At 37.5% G+C, this 15,626-nt stretch overlaps 1 protein-coding gene across 3 annotated transcripts in view; it reads right to left on the bottom strand.

The window, feature by feature from the left end:
- The window catches only part of LOC127633291 (MAGUK p55 subfamily member 7-like), a 131,320-nt gene that overhangs the window by 36,673 nt on the left and 79,021 nt on the right, over positions 1-15,626 (bottom strand). The gene's annotated exons all lie outside the window — the stretch shown is intronic.

The raw sequence follows: 15,626 nt of genomic DNA, 5'->3' as shown, positions 1-15,626 counted from the left end.
CGTGGTCGACCAAGTTCGAGCCGATCCGAAACACACAAAAACAAAGTATACCTGGGCCTTAAGAGGTACCTGAAATGATGAATTAAATAAAATTATCTGGAGTCCAACTTGTTTGTAGAACATCAATTTGCAACTGTTAACCTTATCTTCAGGCAATAATATGGCTGCTGTTTTCACTGTTAAGGACTATCATACTGTATGTCCAAGGACCAATAATGAAATCTCTCGATTTCCTTCCTTATTGAATATTGTTATGAATATAGAATATTGAATAAATATGAATTTCATTCATATTCTTAATGATTTGATTTCAATTCTTGATTCATATTGGTATAAACACTCCAAGGTTTAGATACATTTCTGTAACTACACAGCAATGTTCCAGGTTTGCTGACGGCATTACAGTTCAACAGATGTGCTGACTTCACGCAATAAAGTTCATATTACCACTTTCGTTTAGAATTTTTACAAAGTTTAAAATTAACGGAGGTCCAAACAGCAATGAAGTTTGAATGAAACTTTGAATGTATACTTAATTATATACAGTATGTCCTGTATAAAAGAAATCAAGCAATAATGCAATGTCTCCATGGAGGCACCATTATGGAGGCCATTGCATTAAATCCTTTCCACCTTTCTTTAGTTCTATGATGTACAAGTATTGGCTTGAGATTATGTGATGCAGTCATTGCTTATTATGCCTTTCACAGGATCATAACAGATTTCAGTGTGCATTGTATGGGCTGAAATATGTGCCACCAGAAACTGAATTTGAACCATTTATATTTGAATTTGAATGGCTAAACTTGAATAATTGCATTGAAAAACTGAATTTGAATCACATAATTTGAAATTGTATTGTTTAATTAAAATTGAATTTATTCAAAAACTGAATCTGAATTGTATCATTTGAAATTGAATTTATTCGTTTGGAACTGAAGTCTAATAAAATTTGATCCTCACTGAAAATTAAACTCTCTATATATATCTTCACATTCACTTCTCACAATTCAGATTCAGTTCTCAAATTCAATTTCAAGTTACTGAGACAGACATCCGGGTAGTTGGAGGATGAAGGAAGAGCAATCGAGCGCAGATCGATAGATAGCGTTCATTGGCGCACAGGACTCCTCTTGGGCCAATCAGCACCAATGTTTTGGAGCACAGTATGTTACCCGCCATGAAACTATGGAATTACGATTGTGTCAATAATAATGAATGTAACTTTATAAAACTGAACGTAACTTTTTCAGAAACTATCAAAAATATTCCATTACAAAAGAAGAAAAACACAATTAAAATGAAAAAAAAAATTAACTCAGTCGCATCGAATTTAACAGGCTCTTCAAATATGCTTCATTTTTTGTTAATGTTTTTCAAAGATTCGTTTTCGCAAATCGTGGATTCTGAATACATTGCCACAGATTTACGCTTACGCCGCAGTTTTTCGTTTGCTGTTTTGAGACAAACCTCTCGTGGGGGTGGGCTTAACAGTGATCTACTCTGATTGGATAGTGAGCTTTTGATGGACAGGTGCTCTCTGACCCGGATGTACAGACGTCACTCAGTGGCGCGCATATTGGAAAGCTCTCGCGGTGATTTGTAGTTATGCGTGCTTTGTTGTATTACTTACTAACAATATGTAAATAATATTTGACCTATAATTATATAATTTATTATTATATGAGACCTTCGATCGTCTAATAATCGTCTTCGATCAGTCTGTAAAGATGAGCTCTCAGGAGAGACACGGAGCGGCATCATCTTCCTCCTCCTCTTGTCCTTCAAGGCAGCTTGAAGTAAGTTCGTGTTAATGAAGTAACCAATAACATCGATAAAAGTTTTATTCATGTAACGTTACAGTGTGCAACAGTTCTGGCTTTATTTTGCAAATTTATTGTTGTATTGTAAATGCATGCTAAATAAAATGTTGCTGTTTTGTCATTGTCATGACTGCAAAACTGAAACCTGGCCATATCTTGGTCCACTGTTTGACTCTGCCCCGACTGCTGAACGGACTGCTGCTGACTCTGCCTTGTGCTGGTATTCCCGAGCGACTGGTTAAGAATTTCAAGGTTGTTATGTACAGCTGCAGATGCAGCATCTGCACCAAGATTTCTGCCTTGCTGTAGAATAAAGACCAGTTTGATATCTGCACTGTCTACATTGACACGTCCTTGAATATAATAACTGTGCAAAAGAGCAAACAATCAAACTACATAACATCATGACATGACATCAGTGCATTGCAAACTTGTGAATGACAATAAAAAATTATTAAAAAATATATAAAAATATGATATTTTATATGTGTTTATCAAAACATTGTGAATAAACATAATAAAATATATGCAATATTCCACCACTGTGTTGAAATTTAGAGTGTTTTCTGTAAAATTAGACAATTTCTATCCATTTACTCCAATGTATGTGGGCAGGACGCTCTTTTAAATTCAGATATGCCTAATTCTCTAAAAAATTCAAAATATCCTGCAGAGCTGAAGTGGTTAAACAATAAATTTGCAAAATAAAGCCAGAACTGTTGCACACTGTAACGTTACATGAATAAAACTTTTATCGATGTTATTGGTTACTTCAGTAACACGAACTTACTTCAAGCTGCCTTGAAGGACAAGAGGAGGAGGAGTGGAGCATTTGTTTAATAAGCAAGGTCTTTTATTCAGATATTCAGAATTTCTTTCTGAATACCAAATACCAGTAACCCCAAAAGAATTTGCTGCAGTAATGGGTGCTATTCCCTCTGGTTTATGTATGCTTTTTAAAAACCGTAATTACTTCACCCCAGTATCTACTGCATCCTTTCCTAAACCTTGTGATACTTCTGTTGGTCAAATCTGTTTTTCAGAGTCGAAAGCTAAAAACTATAAGATCTTTATTTCTTAAGGATTTGATTTCTGTTCCACCTGTTATTTCCTTTTGGAATAATTTGTTTGGTAACCTTAATTGGAAAAAAATCTGGTCTTTACAGCAGAAATTCATTCTCACAAATAAAGTGAAAGAAATTTCCTTTAAGTTGATACACACGTTCTATCCTGTTAAGAAATTTATACAAAGATTTAAATCTGACATTGAGCTAACATGCTCCTTTTGTGTGAATTCTGATGAAACAGTGGTTCATTTATTTTGGTCGTGTCATTACACTCAGAAGCTCTGGAATGATATTGATGTTTTTATCAAGTGTAAGATTTTGCCAGGCTTCTCAATACATATGAGAAACATTATATTTGGGTATTTTGATTCAGACCCCACAAACGAAAATGTCTGTTTTGTTATTAATTTAATTATTTTCCTAAGCAAATTCTATATTCACAAATGCAAATTTTTAAACTGTAAACCTATCTTCTCTGTCTTCTTAAAAGAAATAGAAAATGATCTAAATTTGATTTCAGTATCTACTAATAAGAAAGCCATAAGAAGCCATAGAACCTGCACTGCATTTGATCTTTTCATGTGAACATTTTTGTGTGATGTAATGGCCCTACCTCTTCTTTTATTGTTATATACATTATTATTATTATTATTTATTTTTTTTTTAATTATTATTATTATTTTCTATTTATTTTTGTCTTCTTTATTGTTTTGGTTGATATTATGTGATGTACGTATGCTTTCTCTTTTGTATGTTCCTGTTCTTTGCATTAAAAAAATAAATAAAATTTTTTTTTTAAAATAAATAAAAAACAAGATGATGCCGCTCCGTGTCTCTCCTGAGAGCTCATCTTTACAGACTGATCGAAGACGATTATTAGACGATCGAAGGTCTCATATAATATTAAATTATATAATTATAGGTCAAATATTATTTACATATTGTTAGTAAGTAATACAACAAAGCACGACGTATTGCAGTTCTACAAATCACCGCGAGAGCTTTCCAATATGCGCGCCACTGAGTGACGTCTGTACATCCGGGTCAGAGAGCACCTGTCCATCAAAAGCTCACTATCCAATCAGAGTAGATCACTGTTAAGCCCACCCCCACGAGAGGTTTGTCTCAAAACAGCAAACGAAAAACTGCGAGCGTAAGCGTAAATCTGTGGCAATGTATTCAGAATCCACGATTTGCGAAAACAAATCTTTGAAAAACATTAACAAAAAATGAAGCATATTTGAAGAGCCTGTTAAATTCGTGCGACTGAGTTAATTTTTTTTTTCATTTTAGTTGTGTTTTTCTTCTTTTGTAATGGAATATTTTTGATAGTTTCTGAAAAAGTTACGTTCAGTTTTATAAAGTTACATTCATTATTATTGACACAATCGTAATTCCATAGTTTCATGGCGGGTAACGTACTGTGCTCCAAAACATTGGTGCTGATTGGCCCAAGAGGAGTCCTGTGCGCTAATGAACGCTATCTATCGATCTGCGCTCGATTGCTCTTCCTTCATCCTCCAACTACCTGGATGTCTGTCTCAGTAACTTGAAATTGAATTTGAGAACTGAATCTGAATTGTGAGAAGTGAATGTGAAGATATATAGAGAGTTTAATTTTCAGTGAGGATCAAATTTTATTGGACTTCAGTTCCAAACGAATAAATTCAATTTCAAATGATACAATTCAGATTCAGATTTTGAATAAATTCAATTTTAATTAAACAATACAATTTCAAATTATGTGATTCAAATTCAGTTTTTCAATGCAATTATTCAAGTTTAGCCATTCAAATTCAAATATAAATGGTTCAAATTCAGTTTCTGGTGGCACATATTTCAGCCCATAGCATTGTAACCATATGAACTGACAGATGGTTCTTTCACACTCATCCAAGAAACAAACTATCAGTTGGAAATTTCTGAGGCTACTTATTTCATGGGGACATAGCAGGAGGTGGGCTATTTCAGGACGCATTCTGGGTCATAGCTACAGGTGGTTTTTCATGCCCCAAAGGTTGTTAGGAACGCCACCACAGAACTTCATGTCTGATTACTCTGGACAGCACCAGTCTGTCTTTAATGACCCCAAACTGTATCAAAAGTAGAAACGCACCTCTCATTTAAGCAGCACGGTTTTATATTTATGACAGATGCTAGTTAGACTAGCACAGCCCCAAACCAGAGACACCTAATACCCCATCTCTGCTCAAGGCATTTTCTCTACTGCCTCTTTCTATGCTTCTTTCAAACTGTGATTAATGAACAAAAGGATATGATGCAAGATGCCCAAGTAACGATTATTACAGTAAAAGCAGTAAAAAACTTATGGACTGAAAAAAAAAAAAAGCAAAAAAAAAAAAAAAGAAACTGATCCAGTCCCCCTTTAATACTTTCCACAGCACAGAGAGACCACGGGTTGCAGATGTGCGGCTGTGGAGAGATCCTGCATTCTTTACAGCTTGTTCTTTTCCACACAGTCACTTAATAAGGGTTGGTGGGGACCTACCCTGGGATACAAATGAAACACACCGTAAGTCAAATATGCACTGTACCACAACACAAGTGTTTGTGTGTCTGTGTGGTCCCACAGTGGGTATATGGTTACAAGAGGCATTTAGGACAGGGCATTCTTCCACTCAAGGTAATGCTGCTCGTGCCAATTGAAGGGTAGCCAGCATGCTAAAACCTCAGCTCTGACCGGAGCAAAAACTTTTTTGCTGAAATGCTTTATTGAACAAGGTATGTGTTGATTATCTGACAGAAACATTTTCAGGGTGCAACCTTTTTACAGGTGGAAAAGGTCATGCACTAGTTGTCAAGTAAAAAAAAAAAAAAAATCCATTTCAGAGGATGTGACAGTGACCTTTGGTTAGCTTGTTCCGTTCAATTTTCATGAATTTCACCTAGAGCAAGGCGCCGGCAGACCATTGGCTCTGGCATTGGGGATCATTGTTTCAACAGCGTAGAGCAGGTGCACAAGCTTTCATTACCCCACTCGGCTGTGGCTAGTCAACACAAATTGATGCTTCCTGCCTGGAGAGGCTTCGTAATAGGGACCCTTCAAAATCACTTAAAGCCAGACAGACAGCTCCATCCAAACAGCTGAAATATTGCCTTCCCTATTTATCCTCAATGAGGATAAATAAATCAAGGCTCAGATAGCAAGCAATTCTGTCATCCCTCTTGATCCCCAGTCCCCGTAACTGATTGAGATAATTGGAAAAAAGCATGGAAATGTATCCATTCCAATATGAGCTAAAATGTTTCTGCATTTTGGACCTGGTTCTTGTCAGGGAACCTTAATTCTCTCTTTTTCCAAAGAATGTGGCTTTGCAAGACAAACCTACATGTGGGGTGAGGGAAGGCACACTCACAGCTTGAGTATATTAATGCTCAGCCAATTGCTTTCTGGTTCAAGGGATAAAGATAAAACATATGAAAAAGAAAGACGCTTAGCCAAAGACAGTCATAAATTTCCTTCCATTTCTCTCCTCGTGGCATCGAAGATGACAAGTACAGAATAGAGAACAGACATGTGCCCACTGCAGAGCCCAAACATACACCTCCTAATAGTGTGCTCTGTGCCGAGACGAGCTAATTGGCCCTCAGAGCTACGCAATCTACCATACCGTCACCAACTAGCAGTTCACAAATCAAACCTATTCTTACACTGAGACAAGAAAGGAAAAACAATGAAGAGGCCCAAATTCAGTGTAAACACTGAAAGACACGCACTGCTGCTGCACAGACAATCTCATGAGAGCTGTCGTAGCTCCCGAATGCCCATTTTCCAGAGCAATAATACCTTTTAGGCATGGATGAAATGCAATATGTGTGAGGAAAGAGTCTTGAGGGATTCAGAAAGTAAAGGAATATAAGGGGTGATAACCTTCTTCAACCAAATTAACTCCCTGAGAAACACTGAACACTGTCTGGGTATAAAAATTGAGGTATATATCAACAAGATCAAGAAGGGAACAAGAAAGGTGTGTTTCACTGTCCTTTTCTGCATATCGCGGTGGCTCATTTTAGCTTATTGCGGCCCATTCTGCGGCTGACCCACCGGCCCGCTCAGTTCTCCCGATGGCCAGTCTGCCTCTGATCGGCCCCAAAGTGCATCGGCCCACCGTGCAAATGCCCAGTAAACCAGATTACCAGTCCAGCCCTGGACATACATATGGCCTTCAGTCACTCCCATACTCTTTTTTTTCCAAGTCATCTGCAGAAGGGCTTAGTGATACTGTACAGGCCCTTAGGGTGTTGTCTGGGAGACTCCCAACATCAAACGTTCAAAAGTTTCCAGAGCAACTCAAAGGCTATCTCACGTACTAAAACCTTCTGATCCCATAACATCTGCACATTAACTACAATCCATATCACAGCATCTCCTGTATAGTTCAACAAACATTTTTCCAACCCCAATTATTTCTCAGCAATCTCACAAATAAGAGTTTACCAGCTGCCCTCCTTTCTATAAAGGGAAAGGTTCCGGTGGACTAGACCGATAACCAACCAAAGCAATGATTAAAAAAGAAATATTTAGTAGTGCTATTTGAAATATGTATTGGACACTGCTTTGAATCACGTTGAACTCGTTAAGAATGCTGTCTAGGGGAAACACTGTAGGAGGGGATTCCATTGTGCTGCATAAGTGGAAAGTCGTGCTCTGCCCAAGTGTTACAGGCTTATGCAGAATACAAATTCATGTTGGCCAGAAGAGAATAAACTTGTATCAAGAAGTTATTTTTTCCTTTGTCTTATCCCAAAAACGTTTCAGAAAATGGTGTGTTGAAGCCATTTCATAGATTTATTTAATTGTTTGTCAAATTTATGGCTTCAATAACAAGCACATATTTGTAAGATTATGAGTTTATTTATCGATGTTCTATAGATGTTATGATGTTTGAGTTTGATGATCATGAATGTAAAATGCATGGTTTTCTTTTACCTTTTATCACTGTTAAATAAATCTGCAGAGAAAACTCTAATAGTTATAACAAGAGTACTAGTTGTAAAGTCCTGATACAATTTTTAGATTCATGGTTCTCACCCTTTTTGACCAATGAATTTCCATGACCTTTCTATGTGTCTAAATTCTGGGGTGGAGGCCGATAGGATTAATTTTAGACGACTACGAAACCAGTTTACAGCAGCTGTCCGTCATGCTAAATCTGAATACTATCTAGCGGCCACTACAGACAATCTAAATAACCCTAGAACTTTTTGGAAGTCTATCCAGTCAATTTCGTTAACTAAATCTCATAATGAACTGCCTCCCCATATCATTAGGGACGATATTATTATCTCGGAAAGATCGGAAATGCTAGAATGTTTTAATGAACATTTTGTTGCATCTGGTTCTTTGTTTGACCAATCTCTATCTACACAAACCTCCACTTCTGATGGTAATGCTGCGCGAAGATGTCGTGTTGGCCAGCCTTTTTCTTTTACGTTTTCAATCGATGATGTGCATAAAGCCCTAATGTCATTGGACATCAAAAAGTCTGCCGGCTCAGATTGTTTAGAGCCATATTTTTTAAAAATTGCTGCAGATTTTATTGCTGAACCGCTCACGTATATTTTTAATTTGTCCTTGGTTCAGAATGTAATGCCATCAATTTGGAAATCTGCTTATGTCCTCCCCTTGTTAAAGGGAGGAGATCCTACATTGCTAAACAACTATAGGCCTATCTCCAACTTGTCTGTGCTGTCAAAGGTCTTAGAACGACTAGTAAGTGAACAACTGAAAAAATTCCTGAGTGTTAATAATATCCTATCAGAGTTTCAGTCGGGTTTCCGAAAGGAACATAGTACCATCTCTGCTTCATTGAAGGTGGTGAATGACATCATTGAGGCACTGGACAGCAAAAAGATGTGTGCAGCTCTTTTCATCGATCTTTCTAAAGCTTTTGATATGGTGAACCATTGTATTTTAAAACAGAGACTGCTCAACATTGGTCTTTCTGAGAAGGCAGTTGGCTGGTTTGAAAATTATCTCTCAGATAGGACTCCGTGCGTCACTTTTGACGGTATTTCTTCAGGTTTCTTACAAGTTGTATCAGGGGTTCCTCAGGGTTCGGTGCTGGGTCCACTTTTATTTACCATTTATGTAAATGATCTTGGTTCAAATGTCCATAATGCTCTGTTTCATTTTTATGCTGACGACACAATTATTTACAGTTGTGGAGAAACCTTTCACCAGACTTTTCAGTACCTGCAGGATGCCTTTGATGTTGTACAATCTTGGCTTTTTGACTCGAAGCTTGTGTTGAATGCAAATAAAACAAAGACGGTCTTGTTCTCAAATAATAGGAACTCCACAGCTATCTCTCCAAACATTGTAACCCTGCAGGGAAATCTAATAGAGCGTGTGGCAGAGTACTTAGGGCTTTTACTTGATGAACATTTTACTTTTAAGGCTCATATCCAAAATTTAGCCCAGAAACTAAGGTTAAAGCTTGGGTTCTATTTTAGGAATAGGGCCTGCTTTTATCTTGTAACAAGGAAGAAATTGGTCGAGGCTACTTTTCTGTCTCTTATGGATTATGGTGATTTTTTATATATGCACGCCCCGAATAAATATTTGCACCAACTGGATTCAGTTTATCATGGCGCACTGAGATTCATTACAGGGTGCAAACCCTTTACACATTGTTGCACTCTGTATGATCTGGTCCAGTGGCTCTCCCTTGCTCAGCGCAGGCTAACCCGGTGGCGATTGTTTATATATAAATCCATTATTGGGACATTGCCCCCTTATTTATGTAGGCTTATGTCCTTCAAGCCCAGCATTCGCTCTCTGCGGTCTAATGATAATCTCCACATGATTGTGCCTAGGGCTCGAACAGAGTTAGGGAAGCAAGCATTTAGAATTTCTGCTCCATCAGTGTGGAACCTATTACAGAATGACTTAAAACTTGATAACTTGGTCTCCTTTGGTCACTTTAAGAGGCTAGTAAAGTATCGGGAAGCAGGCACAATGGGCACCTGTCCCTGCTTCCCAAATTAGGATAAGTCTATTGTATTGTAATTTGTTACATTGTATCTCTAACTGTTGTAAGGCCATTGTATTTATTTATTTATTTTTTAAGCGTGGCTGTTTTGTATTGTTAATGTATTATGTTTTGCATGTTTATTGTATATTTTGTATTTTATGTGAAACTTTTATTGCGGCCTTCTTGGCCAGGGCTCCTTCGTAAAAGAGACTTGTTCTCAAAGGATTTCCCTGGTTAAATAAGGGTTAAATAAAAAAAATAAAAAAAGTTTGTGATAAGTGGATAAAGATGTTTAAGTCATTTTGACTCCGTTGTAATTTACAGTACAAATTTGAAAATATATATATATTTTAGACCAATCTGTCAACCATTTTGACCAATTCATTGAAAACAACTAAAAACTACAAATCAGTCATCACTATGGCTTGCAAGCATGTTTCACTCTACGCAAGAGCAATATTTAGCTTATTAAATATTTTAGAGCAATGAAAAACAAGAAAAATATCTCTTCATATCAGAACTTAATAGAAGAGGAACGTTTCCATGACTTTTGAGATTTTATACATTTTCATGACTTTTTCAACATTTGAAAATTCCCTGATATTTCCAGGTTTTACATGAATGTGGGAACCCTGTAGACTGTGTTTGGTAGGGCACAGGTTTATTCAGATGGTTTACATTTGTGGCAGATACATTTTCCCTTATACATTTGTTGCTTCTCTTTTACACCAACAATTTTAACAAAATGCCTATTGAGTTTACATGCATCATATTCCTTTTCTCCACATTAAGACAGCAGTTCAATGTATTCCCCTAAGATGAGATGATTAAATTTGATTATATTGTTTTAAATTATGATTATAAATAGGTGCTAACCATAGACTCTCTTTATATATAAAGCCATTTATTATTACTACAGGCCTGCACCTAAACAATTTTGTCCTTAAACTATAGCCAAGTATGTACGTGTACGCATACACACACACACACACACACACACACACACACACACACACACACACACACACACAGCCAGGTCAAGCTGGTGCAGTCATCACTAGCAGGTTTAGTAAGTATGAACCATTGTAACTACATAACCAAGCGGCTGGTTGGAGGACATAGCCCTCCTGTTAGTCTCATCAATCACCTGGTTCTTCGATCACGGAGATAATAAAACACCCACCCACACACACATACATAAACATAATCAACAGACACACACACAATCTATTCACTGAATTATTGTAAAGTTTGGTCACTACTGACCACAAGAGATAAACAGCCAAACATTGAATTTAGGCCATGCAGAAAGCTCCAATCATCCACCCTACATACTGGCTAAGAATCAGACAAAGAGATGCCCATCCACTAATCTCTCTATGTTCGTGGCTAACTCAAATCTAGCCTCTTACACACACAATTATAGAAATACTGCTATGCCAAGTGACTCCTTCAAATTAATATACCAGTGACTTCAACTGTTTATAGTAAAGTGTATCCACCTGAATTGGGGTCAGTGTGGGGAAAAGACTGATAATTGAAAGCTGTGCACAGCTACAGGCCTCAGGGCTTCTGGACCCTGCACTCTTCCTCCAGGAGTTAACCTGTGGACAGATGAGATAAACTAATTTTGGAAATGGAGCATTTTTTTTTTATTTCAGCCTAAAACACGTCTCCATTTTTCCATAACTCCTTCCTTAATTGGATTCTGGGGGCTGATGGCTTTCCCAGCTTTAGCTTCTCTTCCTGACTATTTTCATCTGCTTTAGTTTTTTCTTTTGACTCCGGTGGCCTTACTGCCCTGTTTCTCCCCTATGTTACCCTCAATGTGCAGAGTGGGCTTAAGGATAAGGTGATGAAACCTGTCTCCACATAAAAAAAAAAATTCCAGATCTGATTCTCCACTGCTCAGTGGACAAAGAGTTTACTAATGTCAGGCATTGTAAATAATGTAAGATTTGTTCTGTAAGTTCTGCTGGAGGAAAGTTAAATATGCATTTGTGGTGACAGTATTTAACACAAATACGCACAAAACAAAAACATACACTGTAACATTTACTTTGTTGCGAGTTATGATGATTAAAAAGGAAAACAATGTATTATCTCTTTGATAAGATGCAGCGTTCTGACTAAGCCCACCAGACAAGTAAATTGTTGGAAAAATTACCATAGGTACAACAAATACAGTTGAAGTCAGAAGTTTATATACACTTAAGCTGAAGTCATTAAAACAATTTTTAACCATTCCACAGATTTAATTTTAGCAAACAATAGATTTGGCAAGTCATTTAGGATATCTACTTTGAGCATGACACAAGTCATTTTTCAATAATTGTTTACAGGCAGACAGTTTCACTTTTAATTGACTATGCCACAATTCCAGTTGGTCAGAAGTTTACATACATAAAGTTAACTGTGCCTTTAAGCAGCTTGGAAAATTCCAGAAAATGATGTCAAGCCTTTAGGCAATTAGCTTCTGATAGGCTAATTGGAGTCAATTGGAGGTGTATCTTTGGATATATTTGAAGACCCACCTTCAAATTCAGTGCCTCTTTGCTTGACATCATGGGAAAATAAAAAGAAATCAGCCAAGACCTCAGAAAATAATTGTGGACCTCCACAAGTCTGGTTCATCCTTGGGAGCAATTTCCAAACACCTGAAGGTACCGCGTTCATCTGTACAAACAATAGTATGCAAGTATAAACACCATGGGATCACACAGCCATCATACCGCTCAGGAAGCAGACACATTCTGTCTCCTAGAGATGAACCTTGTGAAGTCATACACAAGTATATAAATCCACTGTAAAACGAGTCCTATACCGACATAACCTGAAAGGCTGCTCAGCAAGGAAGAAGTCACTGCTCCAAAAAATGCCAGACAACAGTTTGCAAGTGCACATGAGGACAAAAATCTTACTTTTTGGAGAAATGTCCTCTGGTCTGATGAAACAAAAATTTAACTGTTTGGCCATAATGACCATCGTTATGTTTGAAGGAAAAAGGATGAGGCTTGCAAGCTGAAGAACACCATCCCAACTATGAAACCAAAATAGATGGCATCATGAGGAAGGAAAATTATGTGGATATATTGAAGCAACATCTGAAGACATCAGCCAGGATGTTAAAGCTCGGTCGCAAAGCATATCTCCAAAGTTGTGGCAAAATGACTTAAGGACAACAAAGGTATTGGAATGGCCATCACCTCAATCCAAAAGAACTTTTGTGGGCAGAACTGAAAAGAGTGTGCAAGCGAGGAGGACAACAAACCTGACTCCAGTTACACCAGTTCTGTCTGGAGAAATGGGCCAAAATCCCAGCAACTTATTGTGAGAAGCTTGTGGAAGGCTACCCAAAACGTTTGACCCACGTTAAACAATTTAAAGGCAGTGCTACCAAATACTAACAAAGTGTATGTTCTGACACACTGGGAATGTGATGAAAGAAATAAAAGTCGAAATAAATCATTTTCTCTACTATTATTCTGACATTTCACATTCTTAAAATAAAGTACTGATCCTTACTGACCAAAGACAGGGAATGTTTTCTATGATTAAATGTCAGGTATTGTGAAAAACTGGGTGATATAAACTTCTGACTTCAACTGTATGTGTCTAAAATTGCTTTTGTGTTGTGTGAGGAGTAAAGCGCTGTATGTGATGCTTTTAAAAGGCATTTTGCTGTGGTAAAAACATGGTAAAAATTGTGGTCTGTAAGCAAGTATTTAGTTAACTGAGAAAAACTTTAGTAAAAGTTCTGTTATGGTATTATTATGATAACATGTCTTATAATGTATGATTACTCCAGTGATCTATAGGCTATCATGCAGCTTTATAAACACAAGATGAAGTTACTTTTTATAAACGCTCTGCTCTGGCACTTCTGGGTTCTTTTAGCAATGCACTACTTTCAATGGGTGCAACGCATCGCAATTGAGCTGAAAATATCCCAAAAGTGCTGTTATGATATTTATGGATCACTGTAATTGTTATCGTGTCTGCTCTAATAGGATCCAATTACTCCGCAAATGCTGTTGATGTTGGTAGATTTTAACTTTTAAGAAATCACATAAACTCAATGGGATCTAATGGGACCCCTGTCTCCACCATAACAGTGCATGACCTACTGTTTGTGAAAGGACATGTGAATAATAATGTAATAGTGCTAAAATTTGTCTTTGCATTTATTTTGACTGCAGTAAGTAACTTGTTAAATCAAAACCAGCTGTTATTAAGTTTGAATATTCAAAATGATGATACCGTAAGAAGATAAATAATTTACACTGTAAAGACACATATTGGTGTGCTGAACAATTGGACTAGATGGCATTCCATTTCCAGCCAGTTTATGGCAGAGCTCCTCCCAAACTGTCAAGGCAAAGAAGAGTGGCTCCATTTTGATTGGATCCTGGCAGGACCAACACAAACAAATGCCAAGCACAGCCATCAGATAAGCTGCTCAGACAACTACCAGATACTTCAGAAAGTAATGCCCCGGACCTTCCAACATATAGGAAAAGACTTCTCATTAGTCCATGAGTGGTTTCTTAGCAACATCTTAAACCCCCATCCAAAGATTTGCACTAAGTGGTGAGAAGGAACATAAATATTCTTCAAGACCTCTTGAAGCAGTGTTTACATCCCATGTGGTAGAAAATTCTGAAATAAAGGAGCCACAAAGACACATTTTTACACACAAACTTTTCTCCTAAAATGGACTTGCAAAACATTTACACCATGTTTTTTCACTGAACTGTTTATGTAAATTGCAGTTGTTTGATTGAAGCAATAGTTCACGTAATCTGAACTATTAAGTTATATATGAACGCATGCATAATATTTAATCTTTCAAAATCATGCTTGGTCTCTATATCTTAAGAAAAATTTCAAGAGTATTTGAAAAGAGGTTTGAAAAAGGAACAATGAATAGATGAGACTTTAAAGACATTGTTGTAACCATGTATTTAAATATGCAAATGTTCCACACAGAGAAGGGAGGGGTAGCCACACTGTGTCGGGCCCCTCCGGTGTCAGCAGCCAATCATAACCCTCAAACTGAAATCTCCTCATCAGGAAGGTATAAAGCATCCTTACAGCAGCCACACCTTTGTTCTGGTCTCACTCTACAAGAGAGAGGCAATAACAGAATAATAATCATTGTTCTGAGTTCCCGGCTGTTTGAGTTCAGACGCAATAACAGAATAATCAACATTCTGAATCTCTGGCCTGAGTGTTAGGAGATGTAACAGAATACAAACCATCCAAGGTGCTAAGCCTCCGCTTCACAGAGAGAGAGGATAACAGATCACCCAACGTTCTCTGTGTCCATCCGAGAGACAGTAGATGATCAACCAAGCACCAAGTCTCACTACAAGAGACTATTGCAACACCAAGTTAGGAATCCCTATCCTAGGGAGATAACTACAGCGACAAAGTTTAGCTCTGGTGAGCGAACCCTCTTTTCAAGTTTCATGCATCTGTGTGTTCCAGGTGATGAATCTTGCACCGAAATAAGCGCTGAATATCTGCATGTTCCAGATTGCAAGAACCCTCCCAGTGCTTCCAGGAGATCAGCATTCCTCAGCTCCTTTGTGTCCAAGTCTGTTAAAACGGAATCCAGCTCCTTTCCCACTGTATTGTGGCCCTGAGCCCCAGTGGAAGACATCACTGTCACCGAACTCATCGATCGATCGAGGAGAACATAAATACCACTACTAAACCCATTTCCAGAGACCTTG

Source organism: Xyrauchen texanus, chromosome 40 (genome assembly GCF_025860055.1).
Source record: "Xyrauchen texanus isolate HMW12.3.18 chromosome 40, RBS_HiC_50CHRs, whole genome shotgun sequence".
Classification (NCBI taxonomy): Eukaryota; Metazoa; Chordata; class Actinopteri; order Cypriniformes; family Catostomidae; genus Xyrauchen; species Xyrauchen texanus.
This window is presented reverse-complemented; position numbering and strand designations above follow the sequence as displayed.